This window comes from Lagenorhynchus albirostris, chromosome 3 (genome assembly GCF_949774975.1).
Source record: "Lagenorhynchus albirostris chromosome 3, mLagAlb1.1, whole genome shotgun sequence".
NCBI classification, from domain to species: domain Eukaryota; kingdom Metazoa; phylum Chordata; class Mammalia; order Artiodactyla; family Delphinidae; genus Lagenorhynchus; species Lagenorhynchus albirostris.
The window spans coordinates 151244109-151262416 of record NC_083097.1 but is presented as its reverse complement, the minus strand read 5'-3'; the positions used below and the strand labels follow the sequence as shown (position 1 = coordinate 151262416).

General features: G+C 37.9%; 1 protein-coding gene across 2 annotated transcripts in view; it reads right to left on the bottom strand.

The window, feature by feature from the left end:
* LOC132517307 (UDP-N-acetylglucosamine--peptide N-acetylglucosaminyltransferase 110 kDa subunit-like) overlaps positions 1-18308 on the bottom strand; it is a 252303-nt gene continuing 233995 nt past the window's right edge. For both annotated transcript variants that reach the window (XR_009539699.1, XR_009539696.1), the window contains exon 4: positions 1-271. The gene's annotated coding sequence lies outside the window, so the exon portion shown is untranslated. The remainder of the gene's footprint in view (positions 272-18308) is intronic.

Here is an 18308-nt window from a genome sequence, read left to right as displayed (position 1 = left end):
TTGAAGTTTTGAACTCTACTTTTTAATGGTTGGCTTTGTTCATCACTGAATTTTTGTCTTGTCTTTTGTCTTTCCCTCCAGTTTCAGAAAATTACAGGTGATGCTGGGATTCCTTTGCCTCTCGACTCCTTCCATGTCCCAGTCTCTACTCAGGAGGCCTTAGAAACTTCCAAAGACAACCTGGGGGTCGCAGTCACAGAGCAGCGGCAGGAGTCTTTTGAAGATTTCATTGCTAGAACATGTTCTCCTTCAGCAGATGTCATTTCTGGAACTGGAAGTCAAAGAAAAGAAGAAGAATTATCTAGAAATAGCAGGTCTTCTTCAGAGAAAATGAGCAAAGCAGGTGAATATACGAAAAACTACTCTGCTAAGAAACAACCTGGGAAGGACCTGCATTCCTGTTCTGACTCACCTGTAAAGCAGAAAAGCAAAGGAATTGGGCAAAATAATTCTTTGGTTAATAAACCAATTAAAAGTGAGTCTTCGAAAAAACACATTTCTGTTAAGAAAGAGAGTAGAATAGTGACTTTCATCAAAGACAACTAAAAAGTAAACTCAATCTACTAGAACATTCTGAAAGTGATACTCCTGGATCTGATTGTGAATTTCAAGAAAGCATCCATACTCTATCACACCTAACATAGGTCTAAATCTTTTAAAATTATGTTTTTGCCTTCAAATTTTAATAAATTACTTATGTTTTTATTATAGCATATGGTGGTTTCAGTTACTTGACTGGAAGCCATTAGAGAAAGAGTTATCTATACTTTTTTATTATAATGAAAGTTTTGGTGTACTTTTCCTTGTGACACTTTGCACCATTCATTCAGCTAGTGTTTACTGAGGGCTTCATATGTACAGTACTTTTCTGGGTGCTATTGCTTTCAGCAGTGAACAAAATAAAGCCTTTACTCTCCTGGAACTAGCACTCTGTGTTGGGAGAAAACATAAACAACAAAGCAGGGTAAGGGTTAAAAAGAGATGGGAATGATAAATGGAATAGTTTTACCATTTGGTTAAACATCAAACTATTATAAATCACATGGCCAGAAGCCATTGAGGTGTTTTAATTCACAATAACCAGAGAGCCTCAAACATTTACCAAGGCACTTAACCGTGTTTATGGACTACAGCAACGCTCTGAGGTAGGGAACTGTTACCATCTCCGGTTACAGATGAGGAGTCTGAGGAGACATTATGTGAGTTGCCCAGAATTACACAGCTGTAAGTAAGTGGGAAGCTGCGATGTGACCCGAACCCATGCTCTATTTTTTTTTTTAATGTATGGACTTTATTATGTTTCATTTATGTGAATTTTTTCTTTAAAGATTTTTTCTGATGTCGACCATTTTTAAAGTGTTTATTGCATTTGTTACAGTATTGCTTCTGTTTTATGTTTTGGATTTTTGGCCACAAGGCATGTGGGATCTTAGCTCCCCCACCAGGGATCGAACCCTCACCCCCTCCATTGGAAGGCGAAGTCTTAACCACCGGACCACTAGGGAAGTCCCCCTTATGTGACTATTTTTATGGCAATTTTTTTAAATTTTGTTTTTTTATTGACGTAGAGTTGAATTACATTGTTGTGTTAATTACTGCTGTACAGGAAAGTGACTCAGTTACACATTTATATACATTCTTTTTCATATTCTTTTCCATTACGGTTTATCACAGGATATATAGTTCCCTGTGCTCTACAGTAGGACCTTTTTGGGTTTTTTTAAATACATCCACTTTTTTTTTAATAAATGTATTTATTTATTTTTTTATTTTTGGCTGTGTTGGGCCTTTGTTGCTGCACGCAGGCTTTCTCTAGTTGCGGTGCGCAGGCTTCTCACTGTGGTGGCTTTTCTTGTTGCAGAGCACGGGCTCTAGGTGCATGGACTTAAGTAGTTGTGGCATCGGGCTTAGTTGCTCTCTGGCATGTGGGATCTTCCCAGACCAGGGCTCAAACCCGTGTCCCCTGCATTGGCAGGTGTATTCTTAACCACTGCGCCACCAGGGAAGTCCCATGTAGGACCTTTTTGTTTATCCATCCTGTATATACACCAGTTTGCATATGCTAACCCCAAACTCCCAATCCAACCCTCTCCCACCCCCTCCCCCTTGGCAACCACCAGTCTATTCTCTATGTCCTTGGTTATGTTTCTGTTCACAGATAGGCAGAACCCAGGCTCTTAATTATTTTGTTATCCTGTTTCCTTGTTAAGAAAAGAAGGGTTTAAGGAAGGCACCGAGAGAGAAGCCAGTGAGCACTAGAGATGCAAAAGAGTGGGGCTGTCAGAAAGCACACCTGTCTCCTTCCCCCATCTGAGCAGAATTTTTAAACGGCAGAGTATGTGAGAGTATGTGATGACACATCTCTGGATTCAATTATGTCTCCCTGGTAAAACATGCACAGATAAGTCTTTAGTTCAATCAGACTGAAAGGTGAGATCAGAGAACAGCTGGAGTGTCAGATTTCTTCTAAAAGGTCCTGCCTGATTGTTACTAATAGGGCTACTACAGTACTAGTTAGTTCATTAGTCATGGATTGGGTGTTAGAGGAGTGAAACGATGAGCAAGATGTAGCGTTGGCCCTTTAGAAGTGGAGTGAGAGGGAAGACGCACAGCAGATGTCTCATCCTGCACGTGACATGCTGTGATGGGCATATTCAGGGCGTTTGGTCAGTGTTTGTGGAAGAAGAGGGGGAGCTGTGAGGCATAGAAAAGTCATCTAAAGAGGCAATCCCTAAGCTAAGTCGGAAAGGACTCATGAAAAACTGGTGAGTCAGCCGGTGAAGGGAAAGGACACTCAAGGCAGAGAGGACAGCGGAAGTCCAGAGCCGTGAGTGTGCGAGGGGTGTGTTACGGAGCCACAGGCACAGGCTCTGGAGGATCAGTGCAGTGTCCCCAGGCAGTGGCAAGTGCCCCTAAAGGAGGCCGCAAGGAGGAGGAGAGCGGGTCTTAACCACCCATGTGCGTGGAGCTGTTTCCTCAGAAAACAGCTAAGAATGGAAAGGACAAGTTCAGGTGGCATTTTAGACCACTGACGTCAGCATGGATGAGGAATCTGAAGAAGCCTGGAGACAATTATGCCCCACTCTTCTGAAGAGCAGCGTTTTTTATTTTCAAGAGGGACTTTCACGCTGCCACCTCCTCTCCTGTCCCTACTGAAAGGTTCATAGGCCGGCAGAAGGGAGAACCTGGCTTAAGTAAAGTTAATCAGGTTTCTTTACTGTACAGCTCCTCGGGGCTGCTGTAGGCTAGTGTTCATTCTGGATCGTCACAGCAGGCGCATGGTACACAGCCATCCTCAAAGCTATTTGACTCTAGCGTCCTCTTTAATAGAAGTGTCTAACAACTGGTTCCACCAAACAGCAATTTGGTAACTTCTAGACCAGGTAATAGCAAGAAGAAAGGGGTCTGAAATAAGGTATAGATGAAGGGAGGAAATAAGTTCTAATTGTATTTGGGAAATTACAAGCAAGCCTTGATCTTGGGAAGTAAGGAAGAAGTAGGAGGCGGAGGCTGAACCCCCATCTGTGTAACTAAGGTTGGGTGGTGCTATCATTGAGTTTGGAAATAGGGGATAAAGAACTGAATTGGAGAAAAGACTTTAGTTCTGGACATGTAGAATTTTAAAGCACCTGTAGAATTCAGGAGACAAACTGGTAGATAACTGGACGTGAACGTGAAGACATGGAAAGATAAAAATTTGAATGTCATCAGCACATATCAGCAGTCATTAAAATCATGAACATGGATGAGATTTCAGAGAATTGTGAGTACTGACAACGTTTAAGTAATAAGCAGAGAAAGAATTCTGGGAAGGAGAGAGGTGATAGAGTTTCAAGAAGGAGGAAGTAGATGACAGTGTCATCCTTCAGAGAATGTGAGTGTCCATTGGATTTGGGCAGTTAGGTCCCCAGTGACCTTAGAGCAGTTCAGTGAAGTGGTGGACAAGAAGCCAGACTGCAATAAATTGAGGGCATAGGGCTGCCTGTGGGGGCCAGGCGGGGCTAGTGAAGACAGTGGGAATAGGCTACTCTGAAGGAGTTTGGATGAAAAGAGAAAATAATTAGCAAAAAAGAATTTTTTAGAATGAGAAGGACTTATATTTTATATGTTGAATTGAAGGAACTGATAAAGGAGATCCTGAAGATGTAGATAATAATTTAGAGAATTGGGGAAACATGGACATATGAATAAGAAAAAAACCTTGCACAGTATATAAAAATCACTTGCATCCTTCGAGTTGGATGGATACTGGTAAGTTTGGGAGGAAATAAAGGTAAGAAGAGCTAGAAGTTAAATGAGTTTATACTGATAGCCTCAGTTTTCTTTGACACAGATTTTCAGAGACACATATATACACATACATAATTACAGTTTTAAAATTCTTTCATAGTTACATATTTTATTAATCACGTCTGAGAAAAGTCATTGATTTTCATTTTGTACCCCATTATCTTGTAAGGACAAGATACAGTGACAACTTCCAAGCTTTTTGCATATCAGAGCTGGAACTGAAAGTATCTCCATAATTGAAATTTCACTTCTTATTTGTAATAAGTTTATCCTTAGGAGGATACTTTCATAGTGTTTGATCACAGGTGAGTTTGGGCATTGCTATCACTCAATAATGTTAAGCATCTGCCAGGTTCTCTCCTATACTATATATTAATTTTTTCTCTGTTAAGCAAATATTTTTTGGCGGCCTGTGGGAATAAGATATACCTAGGTCCTCTTTCCCTGGTATACTCACAGAAGCCTCTGAAAGTAAATTTCCAAGTCAGGCCATACTAAGGCCTGGCATAATAAGTTTTCATTGTTAACAGTTTTTTTTGTGTTTGTGGGTTTTTTTTTGTTTTTATTTTTTTGAAGCAAGGATAAGACACTGTCTTAACTCAGTAGTTGTCCATTCATTAATAAGTCAAAGAAGACATTGATGAAGCATGGTATTTTGAATATCCTTTCCACAGAATAGGTAATGGGCCATCCTGAAACTCTGGTGAGATGTTTATCATTTTCAGATTTTGGAGTGGCAGAGAAAACCCTATTACACCTTGAATTATCACTAGAAACATAAATTCAGCCAAATAAAAACAGTGCCTCTGCCTACTGAGGTTGTCAATTTCCATCTGAACAAAAGTGAACATTTCTCCTTTAGATTAAAATCAAGAAAATCCCCCCTGTCCAGGATGCAATAATGGGGTGCAAGAAAGAGGAAAACTGAAGCTACCCCCTCTTTACACCTGAACAGTGAATTCATTCTGATATCAAATATTTTTTATGATTCTGTTATGGCCAGGTGCTTTATTGTTTAGAGATCAAGTTACTGTTCATTCTTGGTAAGTAAGAAAAATCCATGTTTTAGGACTCTGAATAGTACCTTTATATATTTTATATATATATATTAAAAATAAATATATATATTATACATAATATATATTCCACCTATTCAACAAAATTGTAATTTTCATCATCTCTTACGAATGATGAGCTGTATTTACTCTTTGGAAAGGTCTTATAGGGCATTAAAGTCTCCATATACTTTCTATATAAGACCATGGAAACCAAATTCTCAACTGGGAGCAAACTTAGGTTTTGCTATGAAGGTTTATGCTTGCCTGGCCTTAGAGTGGTAGGCCAGGAACTCAAGGTGGAGTTTTTTTCCTCTAAGTTACTTTCATTGATGCCACCCTGAAAAAATTTGGAGGGAGTATTTTTTGAAATAGCTTTATCTCAGTAACCCTTTAAAAATGCTTCAGGGTATGGGGAACATAACTGTCAAAATGTTCAAGCAACTCTTGTTGATTTAAGTGTAATTGATCAGGAGCAATACAGGAAGGAGCGGGGTACAAAAGACAAAAGGCCCGAGGCTATTTCATGTATTGTTTTTGGCTTATTGTAAGAGAGAAATTCTCATACACTCAAGCAGCCAAGGTCCCCTACTGTTCTCTCCTTTTAGTAGAAATAAAAGAGAGCTAGTTTCTCAATAGCAGCATTCTATCCTTAAGTGGGTACACAGTGATATTCTAATGGTCTCTGGAGCAGAGAATAATTCCGTGGCAGCTCTGACCTCCAGTCACCGGGTTCTCTGTAACTTAGTCTTTCATGGCCAAGGACTATAATCATTATTTCCATTTATATTTAGCATCTCAAAATTGAAAGGATTCCATGAACAACAAAACAGTAAGTGATTTCATGAAGTGTTTTAGTATGGATAAAATAATAAACTATAAAAATACAAATCATACTAAAGCTTTTTCTTTCTGGAGAACTATATTCAGAAATTAATGTAAGCATCTAAGGTGCGCATGTGTGTTTTTTCACCCATGATGTTTGTGTGTGTGTGTGTGTGTGCATTCCACTGCTACAGGAGACATGCAAAATAATATCAGATTTGCTACTGTATGAAGTTCTGCTTTCTCACAAGAACTGTGTCCTCGCAGGGTTCGTTCAGGAAGGTGAGTGCCCTACCACCACATCGCAGTCATATCTCATCACCTTCGGAAGGAATAATTTACACTTTAACCTTACATGCTGGCATATTAAATTAGTATTACTCATCAGAACTTGCTTATTAATAAAACAAGCTGAATTAGCCACTGGAGAATCATATTTGGAAATTCAATGACAATTTTACGTTTTTAATAAAGGCTCAGAAATATTATTGCAGAGCAGGTAGTACAGAAAACTGTGGTCAAATTTGACATTCATTAATAATTGAAGTGTGGAACGTGACAGGTGAAAATTGATATTGATTTCTTTCCTCTAATATTTGGAAGAGTTCTAAAAGGTAAATAAAATGAGATAACAAGACATATCAAGTCTCAATGATTTCTTTGATCAACTCCTCCCCACATATCACTCCTTCGCCTACCATGTTTTCAATAATTCAATGCCCATAGTCTTTCCAGTTCAGTGCATTATAAAACACACTCAAGCTGGGTTTCAATCATATTAGACTGAAAGCTGAACTTTTTATGAAGGATTATTTAAAACCAAATGCATCTTGAGCCCAACAGCCTTTGAAACCAAACAATCCTGGGAGTTCAGTAAGGAAATGTCAACACTGTGGAGAACTTTTAGATTCAGAAAATTCAGTAATCCTATTTGATGTATGTTAACCGTATCAATATTAACAAACTTCTGCTTGATTTCAGCACTGATTTGAGAGCTGAGTTACTACTGGTCTTGTATTTTAACTAGTTGTGAAAGCACTGAGAGTGTTGTTCTTGGGTTGAACTTGACCTGCCTCTGGGAATGCTCTCTGTTCTATCCGTCTTGAAAAGCTGTATAGAGGTGCATGCCTCTGCCTTCCTTCTCATCTGCACCACTTGGGAAAACGAAAGATGCTCAAATATAGATGTGAATACTGCAGATGCTCTGTTTGGCAATGGTGTCTTTCAGCTTCCCAATAAAATTTATATTGCTGACCACCCATTTGACTGAAAAGTGACTCATTTTACTGACAGGTATCTGGCTTGAGATGCCAAAAGAAATAGGTCATTTCAAATTTCCTTTTTAAGTCATAGCTTTGTGTTGCAACACTACTTGTTCAAAAGTTAGATCATGAAGGTTCCTTCCTATGACCTCCAAATAATTAATCAAAATGTTCTGCAATGGGCTATATAAAAAGCAAGCAGAATATTCCTAATTATCAATCTTTCTCTTGAGTCATATAGTTCTTGTAATTTCAAGGAAGAGAAACTCAAATGTAAAAATGTAAAGTGTTACAATAGCCAAGCCTACCAGCACTGTTATCTAACCATTCAGCAATTTTTTTTTTTTATTCAGCAATTTTCTCTGCCAAGTCACTCTGAACCTTAGACTACTGAGAATGTGTTTTTAATTAATTTTTAAGGTTCTCCTCTTTTGAGTTAAAAAATGGTCACAATTTTTATAAGTAAAATTAAAGAAAAAACACAAAATAGAACATCTGAGATATTTCCATTAGGCATTATATATATAAAAACATATATATATATACATAATTTTAATATCTATACATATACAAATGCACTGTGATAAATCTCCATCTTCTGTGTCAGTCGGACATAGGTCCATTTTCTTAGGAATAGGGAACTCCTTTCACAATGGAAGTGAGGAAATTGGCTGGACCATCCTTCTTGAATATAATTCCATGAAGCTGCCATTTAAGGTCATCTGGATCTTGGTTCCTTCTAGCAATCTACTACTCCAACAGTGTGTAGTTAATCAAATTCAGGTCTTTCTGAAGCCAGGCTAGAAATACAAAGTGAGGTGGACGACTAAGGTAACTGACCAAAAAGGAGGAAAGGAAGACGAGCAAAACAATTTCCCAATTTCATTTCTTCCCATATTCTCTGTGCTTGACAAGGGAAAAAATATTCGGGTCTGAGTTCCTTTCATTCTTAGCCATTGTTTGTTCAAAGTCTGAGAAAAAAAAAAAAAAAAGGTAAAAACGAAAATATGGAGTCCAGAATTCCGTTAGCTCTCTTGCATGTAATATCACAACTTAAAAGGCCTTCCAAAATGGAGGGATAAACTTTTAAAAATATAGCCCAATCTTTTCAATCTAAATAGGTAAACACTAAAAATATATTTTAGAAATCCAGCAAACACACTCACCACAGTCAAAGCAAAGGAAGGCTTATGGCTTACCAAATGACAGTGGCTGTCTACAAGAGAGAGAAAGAGAATACTCCAAAATGCTATCTGACCTGGCAGAGCTCAGCACAGCTACTATTCTTCTTTCCTAAAATCAAGGCATAAAGAAATTGAATAAAACTTGCCAAAATGTCACCCGCTGCCTCCAAAAGCAGATTAAAGAAGGGAGTGTCCAGAAATCAGGATGAAGAAAACTGCTTAGAGAAGACCCTTCTCCTATCAGTGGGCCACCAGGGTTTATCTGGGTAATAAAATGATAATAGGCCTTTCTGTCATCTTCTTTTTATAATTTATACATTTAAATTTCAGTTAACATTTTAAAAATATCCAATCAGAATGACAGGCATTTCCAGAAGTGTCAGTTTTTTTAATCCTCACCCTTTCACAAATGTGAAAACTGAGGCTCAGTATAGCTGTCAAGGGATTTTCCTAAATCATTGAAACTGTAAATTTGGGACCTAAGTCTAAATCAGTTTCTCATTTTATCTTGGCTAACTTCTTAAAATTCTGTTTAGGGACATGGTGAGGGGGAAGGGTAAACTGGGATGAAGTGAGAGAGTGGCATGGACATATATACACTACCAAATGTAAAATAGATAGCTAGTGGGAAGCAGCCAAATAGCACAGGGAGATCAGCTCGGGGCTTTGTGACCACCTAGAGGGCTGGGATAGGGAGGGTGGGAAGGAGACACAAAAAGGAGGGGATATGGGGATATATACATACGTATAGCTGATGCACTGTTATACAGCAGAGACTAACACAACATTGTAATGCAATTATACTCCAATAAAGATGTTAAAACAATATATATGAAAGCTATATTATAAAATAGATACAGTGATAATATATCTGAGAGGTGGAATTATGGCTGCTTTTTAATCTATTTTTGGATTATTTGATTACATGATTTCTCTATAAAGAATATGAATCTCTTGTGTAATAAAAGTTACTGAAAACCAAAAAAACAAAACAAAACAATTCTGTTTAGGAAGAGAAGATAGAATGAAGGCTTGAGCATAGAAATCATGTAGAAATCACTGAAGATAGTGGGTCTGTAGTGCAGTTTCATTTGTAGTGGGTTTGGCTTACATTCTTATATTTAGTTTTATTTCTATACAACTATCAAAGAAGGAGAAAGAAGTTGGGTAATATTTGCACTTGCAACTAATCAAAGCAGCATTGCTTTTAGCTTTAACAAAAAGATCGTTCTGTGATCTCAGATGAACATCTTTATTCTTAAATGGAGCATAAATAACATTTATTGGCTAAGATTATTTGCAATAACCAAGACTGTTTACTGTTTACCACCTAGCAGATGACTATTTGTAAGTCTCACTGAGTGTGCTAAAAGCTTATACTGAGCTCTCATTTTACCAGAGTGAATTTAAATTAACTGCAGCAGCCAGAATTAATGAAACCGGGTAAATGATGCAAAGATATTCCACAGGGTGTTCTGTTTTAATTAGAGATAGAAAATGTGAGTCACTAGAGGTTTTAAAAAATGTGGTATTGTGGGCTTCCCTCTTGGCGCAGTGGTTGAGAGTCCACCTGCCGATGCAAGGGACGCGGGTTCGTGCCCCAGTCTGGGAAGATCCCAGGTGCCGCGTAGTGGCTGGGCCCATGAGCCATGGCCGCTGAGCCTACGCGTCCGGAGCCTGTGTTCCGCAACGGGAGAGGCCACAACAGTAAGAGGCCCGTATACCGCAAAAAAAAAAAAAAAAATGTTGCATTGTATTACTTTCTCATACTTTGAATCTAGGAATACAGATGAAAACTAAAAAATGTTAGCCACTTCAGTTCAGGTTTTAATGTATATCAGCTCTGAATTTATATTGAGTGAATAGTAAAGAGCCTGAATGAAGAACATAGTCTGGAGGCATTCAGGTACAAGTAATAAACTTTATTAGAAGTTGAGTATCTGTTAATTAGCAGGCAGCTATATAACTTAACTGTAAAGCCACTACAATTCAAACATTGTAGCATTACTACATGAATGAGCACATATACAAATTAAACAGAAAAGAATATCCACAAATAGTTCTAAGTATGTCTGGGAAGTTTGATTGTGACAAAGTCAAGGTATAATCTTTAAAATTGATGCCTAGAAAGCTACACACCCATTTAAAACTAAAGTCTGTACCTCACACTACATACTAAAATAAATTACAACAGTTGCACATGTAAGAAGCTTGCAAGTTGCCACTTTACCCTAGCAAGATGCGTCTTTTACAAATGTTTTCTCCCACTCTGTGGCTTGTCTTTTCATTATATTGATAGTGATTTTCACAGAGCAGAAATTTTCTATTTTAATGAAGTCTAGCTTATCAATTCTTTCTTTCATGGAGTGTGCCTTTTGTGTTATATTTTAAAAGTCATTGCCATACCCAAGGTCATCTAGGTTTTCTCCTATGTTATCTTCTGGGAGTTTTACAGTTTTGTGTTTTACATTTAGGTCTGTGGTTCATTTTGAGTTAATTTTTATGAAGGATATAAAGTGTGTGTCTCGATTTTTTTTTTTTTTTTTTTTACTGTGGACATCCAGCTGTTTCAGCAGTATTTGATGAAAAGACTATCTTTCCTCCATTGTATTGTCTTTGTTCTTCTGCCAAAGATCAGTTGATTGTACTTATGTGGGTCTATTTTGGGGCTCTTTATTCTGTTCCATTGATCTAGTTGTTCTTTCACCAGTATCACCCTGTCTTGATTACTGCACCTTCATAATAAGTCTTCAAGCTGGGTAGTGTCATTCCTTCAACTTTGTCCTTCAATGAGGTGATAGCTATTCTGGGTCTCTTGCCTCTTCATATGGACTTTAGAATCAGTTTGCCAATATCCATAAAATAACTTGCTGGGATTTTGATTGGGATTGCACTGAATTTCTATAGATTAAGATGGAAAGAACTGACATTTTGATAATACCGAGTCTTCCTATTCATGAACATGCGATATCCCTCCATTTATTTAGTTATTCTTTGACTTCATTCATCACGGTTTTGTAGTTTTCCTCCTATAGAGGTTGTACATATTTTATTAGAGCTATACAGAAGTATTACATTTTTGGCAATGCTAATGTAAATAGTGTCGGTTTTTGTTAAACCTATTCCACTTGTTCATTTTTGGTATATAGGAAAGCAATTTCCTTTTGTATATTAACCTTGGATCCTGCAACCTTGCTATAATCACTTATTAGTTACAGGAGTTTTGGGTCAACTCTTTAAGATTTTCTACATAGATGATCATGTCACCTGTGGACAAAGACAGGTTTATGTCTTCGTTCTCAATCTGTACACCTTTTATTTCCTTTCCTTGCCTTATTGCATTAGCAAGGACTTGCAGCACAATATTGAAAAGTTATAATAAAAGAGGACATACTTGCCTTGTGCTTAATCTTAGTGGGAAAGCATTGAGTTTCTCTCCAGTAAGTATGATGTTAGCTATTGGTTTTTTTGTAGATTGTATTTATCAAGTTAAGAAAGTCCCTCTCTATTCCTAGTGTACTGAGAGATTTTCTCATGAGTGCACGCTGGATATTGTCAAATGCTTATTCTGCATGTATTTATACGTTTTTTTTCCTTTTTTTGTCTTGGTTGGATTATATTAATTAATTTTCAAATGTTGAACCAGCCGTTTGGTCATGGTATATAATTGTTTTTATACTTTTTTGGCTTCAATTTGCTAACATTTTGTGGAGAATCTCTGACACACTTTTTATCACATTTCTACTATAAAAGGTTTGGGATTCTAATGATTTTAAGCTATTAATTAGTCTTATCAAATTGTGCTTTTTATTCAAAGATACACCATAGCAGAACCCTGAGGGAATGGATGGTGAATGGTAAGGCCTGAATTTACACTTCTTTTATTCTTTATACCCTGAACCTGTCTCTCAACAAGTATTTACAGTTGATGTTTATTTTTTTGGAAATTAGACATAACTCACTCCATTCATTCATTCAACAGATTGTACAGCAGAAGGGAGGCTTCTAAGGAGGTGGGGTGTATTAGTGGGGCTGCAGGTTATTACAGGGAATCCAAGCAAGGCCTCATAATGGAGATGGTGATATTTGAGAAAAGACCTAAAAAAGTGAGTGGATGAGTACTGTAGATAGTAAAGACAACAGCAATTCAGGTAAAGGGAACAGCCAGTGAAAATGTCTGCCTACTATACTTGTTGAACATCAAGGACTAAAGAGTATAAGGTGTTTGGAAAAGAGTGAGCAAGGAGTAGAGGTGGAGGAGATGAGATCAAATATATAATGTGGAGGGTAATCATGTAGCAACTTTCCAGCATTTTAAGAACTTCAGCTTCAACTGTGATGAAGGGGAAGACACTGAAGTCACATAATTCTTCTGACTTAGCTTCTCGAAGGGTTCTCCGGCCACTGTGTTAAGGACACAGTTCAGAGGGATAATAATTAAGATGACAGACAACGAAATCTTAATCCTGAGTGGTAACAGTGGAAAAATCGAGAAACTGTCAAATTCTGGTTCTATCTCAAAGATAGGGCTGACACATTTTGCTTGTGTATTGGATGTGAAAGGAGAGAGAAAGAAAAACGTCAAAGATGAATCACATTCTGTAACTGAGCACCAGGAAGAATGGAGCTGCGCTTTTCTGTTTTGGAGAGTCTACAGGAAAAGCATGAGTGACTATGTGTGTATTTGATTGCAAGGTATATTAAGTTTGGGATGTCGATTAAATGACAAAACAGAGGTATTCTGTTAGTAACCAGTCTTGTTAGGTGGATCCAGTCCGTAAAGGACAACCATCAACCTACCTAAGCTGCTCAATTTGAAGACCCATAAAGGACTTTGGGGCATCAGTGTGAAGAGGGCCTCCTTTTGCGTTTGTGTGTATGTGTGTCATTTGCTTTGACACTGTGGTTAGGCTAAAGTAGCACTCTTCTGGGCTTTCATCTTTGGCAACTTTTTTCTCACCAAGAAGCTTTTTTATTGGGTTGATGTCAAATGAGTATTTGCCTGATTCTTCATGTCCTGATTCTTTAATTATTTTCCTAGTTTGGACAGCCACAAATTTGCTTAGTGTTTGTTAATTTCACCCTTCAACTTGGACACACTTGAAGCTAAGTGAAGTCCCACCACACTGATGGTAGACTCCATCTAAGCATGCTCAAAAGAGCACAGAAGGGCTTCCCTGGTGGCGCCGTGGTTGAGAGTCTGCCTGTCGATGCAGGGGACACGGGTTCGTATCCCGGTCCGGGAAGATCCCTCATGCCGCGGAGCGGCTGCGCCCATGAGCCATGGCCGCTGAGCCTGTGCGTCCGGAGCCTGTGCTCTGCAACGGGAGAGGCCACAACAGTGAGAGGCCTGCGTACTGCAAAAAAAAAAAAAGCACAGAAGGTTGTCCACGGGGAGGGTACTATCAGAGGCTGATTGACAGTCTCTGTGTTGTAGACCAACTTAAGGGCAAACACATACGGTTCTTACGCTTTCCTGCTCCTGATAATAGGCAATGGCAGGCTCTGGATCACAATGTTTGAACCCAGCAGGAATAGTGCCGCACTATATGTGGCATGACTATGATAAGGGGTATGTATCTTATCTAGCATGTATCTTCTTTTTTATGCTACACAAATACAAGGCTGTCACTTTCTGAGACAATAAACTTTCTCTGGCTGTGACAGATTCAAAGCAGATGCCAAGTTAGAAACATTTCTGAATTAGGTGATTTGGGTTCCTTGACCAGGTTAAAAAAAACAAAACAAAACTGTTTTTCTTCTTGGTTTCACATTTAAACAATATGAGTTAGTCTAAACTATATGACCAAAAAATCGAACTACTAAAATAACAGGCTCTTATCATTATTATTTTGATATAATAAATAATGGAGGGATATTGTTTTACTAATAATTACCAGCATTTAGTAACGACAAGCCAAACATTAAGCCTTTAGGAAATTTGTGAACTCCTTCATTTCTTACAATAACTCTGTCAGATTGGTACCAGTATTTATCCCCATTGATGAAGAAACTCAGTTTCAGAGGAAGACATTGAGACACAGAGAGGATAAATGTAACTTGTCTGTAATTGCCCTAGCTGCTATGCTAGTCGGCTTCATCAACCACTATCACCACTATCACATTTACTTAATTGGACTTTAGATTCAGATAAACAATTTTTCCTGGTTGCAAGGAGATCATTTAACAAGGCCAGATTGCAATGCTTGAAATCCAAGTCTGAGCCCGAATCTTAGAACCCTAAACCATGTGATCACTAAAAATACTGAGTATCTATTCTGCGCCGTATAATAGGAGTTTGTTTTTAAAATAACAGGTCCTATTAGGAATAAGTGTACAAATGGCATTCTAGGAGGGAATATATCCAACAGGTGTTTTAAATTCCTTTAGTGGCAGTGAAAAAGTATGAAGGCATTTCCTGCAATACTAAATGAGCTGATTTGCTTTTGGTGGGTGAACACTGAACTTTGTTTACAAAACTTAACCTGAAAGCATTTTCTAAGTATCCTGCTATTACTCTACTCAAAGTTAGCCTTGTTATCTTCTTTAACAAACAAGAATGGTAAGACACAGTCTCAGTTAGTATAGTATGGATAAATCATTTTCAGTCTTGGGTAAACTTGTACCTTAACGAGTGTCTTCAATTTTGGGAAGACATGAATTCAGAATTGCCATTCTCTATGCATATTATTGCCATATAAACTAATTCCAGCAAGACAAAGCTATAGTTAGGTAGATCCTTTCATAAAGTGATGCAGTCACTCAGGAATACTTTATAACCTAAACCGACTGGACAGCCAGTAACCAATGAATTATCCTAATGCTGATTCATCTGAGAGGTCCTTTATTCCAATGACTTTTGCTGCTATCCTTCTCTTTTCCTTTTGGGATTAAGAACTATGCATAAAGTCTTACTTACTCTAAGGTTCACCTTGTACCTCTCCTGTCATACAACTCGTCAGTTTCCCCATCATATGACACCAAATGCCAAAAAAAAAAAAAAAAATCTGAGTACTCTGAGGTCATGGCACAGGTATTTCTAAAGAGATGAACACCTGTTCAAAAATCACTAATCTGAGAATAAATATATGGGGAAATGATTGGAATCAACTGAAACCGTGAGAGGCCAGCAGGCCAGATATGTGTGTCTGTATGTGTCTTAAAGAATAATGTTCTCTATGAGAAAAAATGCTTTAGTGCCCCAAACTTTAATCCAATTAATATGCTGGAATATATTTCAAGACCACTTGTATATATGTGTATGTACATAATTTCAGCATTATATATTGTTTGTGTTATGTTCTCCCTTCTATTCATGGGAATATGTTGCCTTTAAAGCTTAACATTTCTTGTCGATTTTGTACATGGATGAATGTTCACACAAGGATAAGTTGTTCAAGGATTTCTTTCTCCAATACCATTGATATGAATTCCTGTTACTTAATTTCTTTTTGATAGATTTGCAGATGACAGTCCAAGATAGTTCTGCCAATGGAAATCACAGGACTACCAAATATGGCAAAGACTTTGGAACACTTACAGTGTGTTTTCATGGTCTGCATCAGAATTCTACAGAAGGCTTTTGGCTGAATTGGCAGTGAAATGAGCATGGAAAGTTAGTGTATCATTTACTTTTCAGTTTGGTATTTTTTCTTTTCTAGTACTCTACTATGTATTAGAAATTACATAAAAATCAGGAGAAGATAAATGGTTAAGAAAAATATAACCTGTCATGTTAAGGACATTCAGCACTTACCTAGACTCACAGGTACCATGAGAGAACGTGAGACCTGGGTTATGAGAGCTAACCTTGTTCCAATTCCCTCATTGTATTGATGAAAACCTTTGAGGCTCAAAGAAGGAAGTGACCCTGCCAGAAGCATACCATGAATCAGTGATGAAAGGGAGACTCCTTGGCTTCTGTAGATCCATGCCTCTGTGCACAAGGTATTAAAGAAGCATTAATTAAGTGCCCCTTTACCTAACAACGTGGAGCTTAATCATAGGGTTTGGGCTTCTTGTCTCTTCTTTTCTTTTGCTTTCTCTTTTACATCCTTGGGGGCCTTAGTTTGTAGTTGCTCTCTTGAACTGGATTTAGAAGACATTTATTTTCACTAGCCCTTATTTTTTTGGATTGTAGGCTGAATTTTTAAGAAGTTGGGGAAGGATACTGAACTGCCAGAAGTTAACAGATTATTGGCAAAGAAATAACAATAATTATAATGCCAATTTCCCTGGGTATTCTCTGTGTACTTTAGGTGTAGAAATAGTATTTGTAAAGTGATTTCAAAACGTGCAAATATTACCTGTGGGACATAACCTACTGGTTAAGAGCACTAACTCTGAAATTAATTTGCCTGGATCTTTTTTCCCCAGCTCTACCACTTATTAGTGGTGGGACTTCAGGAGCGTTTCTTCTTTGTGTTTCACTTCCCTTTTAAAAATCAAGGGGTTAATAACCTCACCCATTTTACAAAGCTGTGGCATGGAGTTAATACATGTAGAGTGGTTAGGAATCTATGCCACACTTAAGTCTTTGAAAATCAACCTTACTATTGTTGTTACTATTATTATTATTTCGTTAGCTGTCCTTGCAAACGTTTGCCAGCAGTACTCACTTGCTTTTCTTTTTGTTGTATATTCTCTACATCCCACTAAAGCTTTCTACCAAACCCTAAGAGGCTGGTTTCAGATATTTTACACCTCTTTACCTGTTTGTCACAGCAAAAGTAAAAGGAGTTTGGCTCACCTTGATTAAACGAACCAGAACTTTGGTTTTCTCCCATTCATACACATTGGTGAACAGATGTGAAAAAGCGACTCCATGGGGCTTTCAGTCTGGAGCCAAACATCCAGGTTCTGTGTAACTCTACACTATTATACACACATGTTGGTCCCTTAGGACCCAAAAGAATCTCAACTAAGCCCACCATTATTTCAGGAATATGAAGAATGCTTTTTGTGAAGTAGTTGAACATAACAGAAATACAAGAAAAGGCAGAGGTGTTTCGTATCACAGCTTTTTGAGAAATGCCCCGAGCTCTAAGATGTAGCTGACAATTTCTGCATGAGGTAAAGCTTTCAAAGTTAACATAAGTTTCACCATAAATACATTTTTTCATCAATGGCAATAATGCGGTGACTATATTGCTCAATTCTACACAGCGTCAGCATTAAATACATTAAAAGAGTAAGTTAAAATATCTGTGTGATTGCTTCTGACATAACCCCTGGATCTCTTTTACTTCTGTACTCCATAAGTTATAATGTGGAACATTAAGACAAATTATTTCTAAACACTAACAAACAATGTAGCAATAAGTGGCAGACAATCAAGGGGAATTTTGCCATAGCAGGGTGTTTATTTTGGTACAAGCAGGAATGCAAATCCAAAGAATGTAATTTAGAGGAAACTCTGTCCTGTCTATTCTCTAGGAACTAGAACAAGGAGACTGAGAGAAGATGATTGTGGGTAAATCAAACCGTTTTCTCCTAATTACAGCTGAATAACTGGGAGCAAACTCCCACGGAAGGTTGTGATCTGCTTGAAGAGAGCTAGGAGGGTGCCCTGGTTAGGGTCTTCCATATACAGTTATTTAAGCTCAGACTTGATCATCTGTCAGGGATGCTACAGTAGGGAGAGTTTTGCCATAGCTGTGAGACTCAGCAAGATCACTTCCAACTCTAAAACC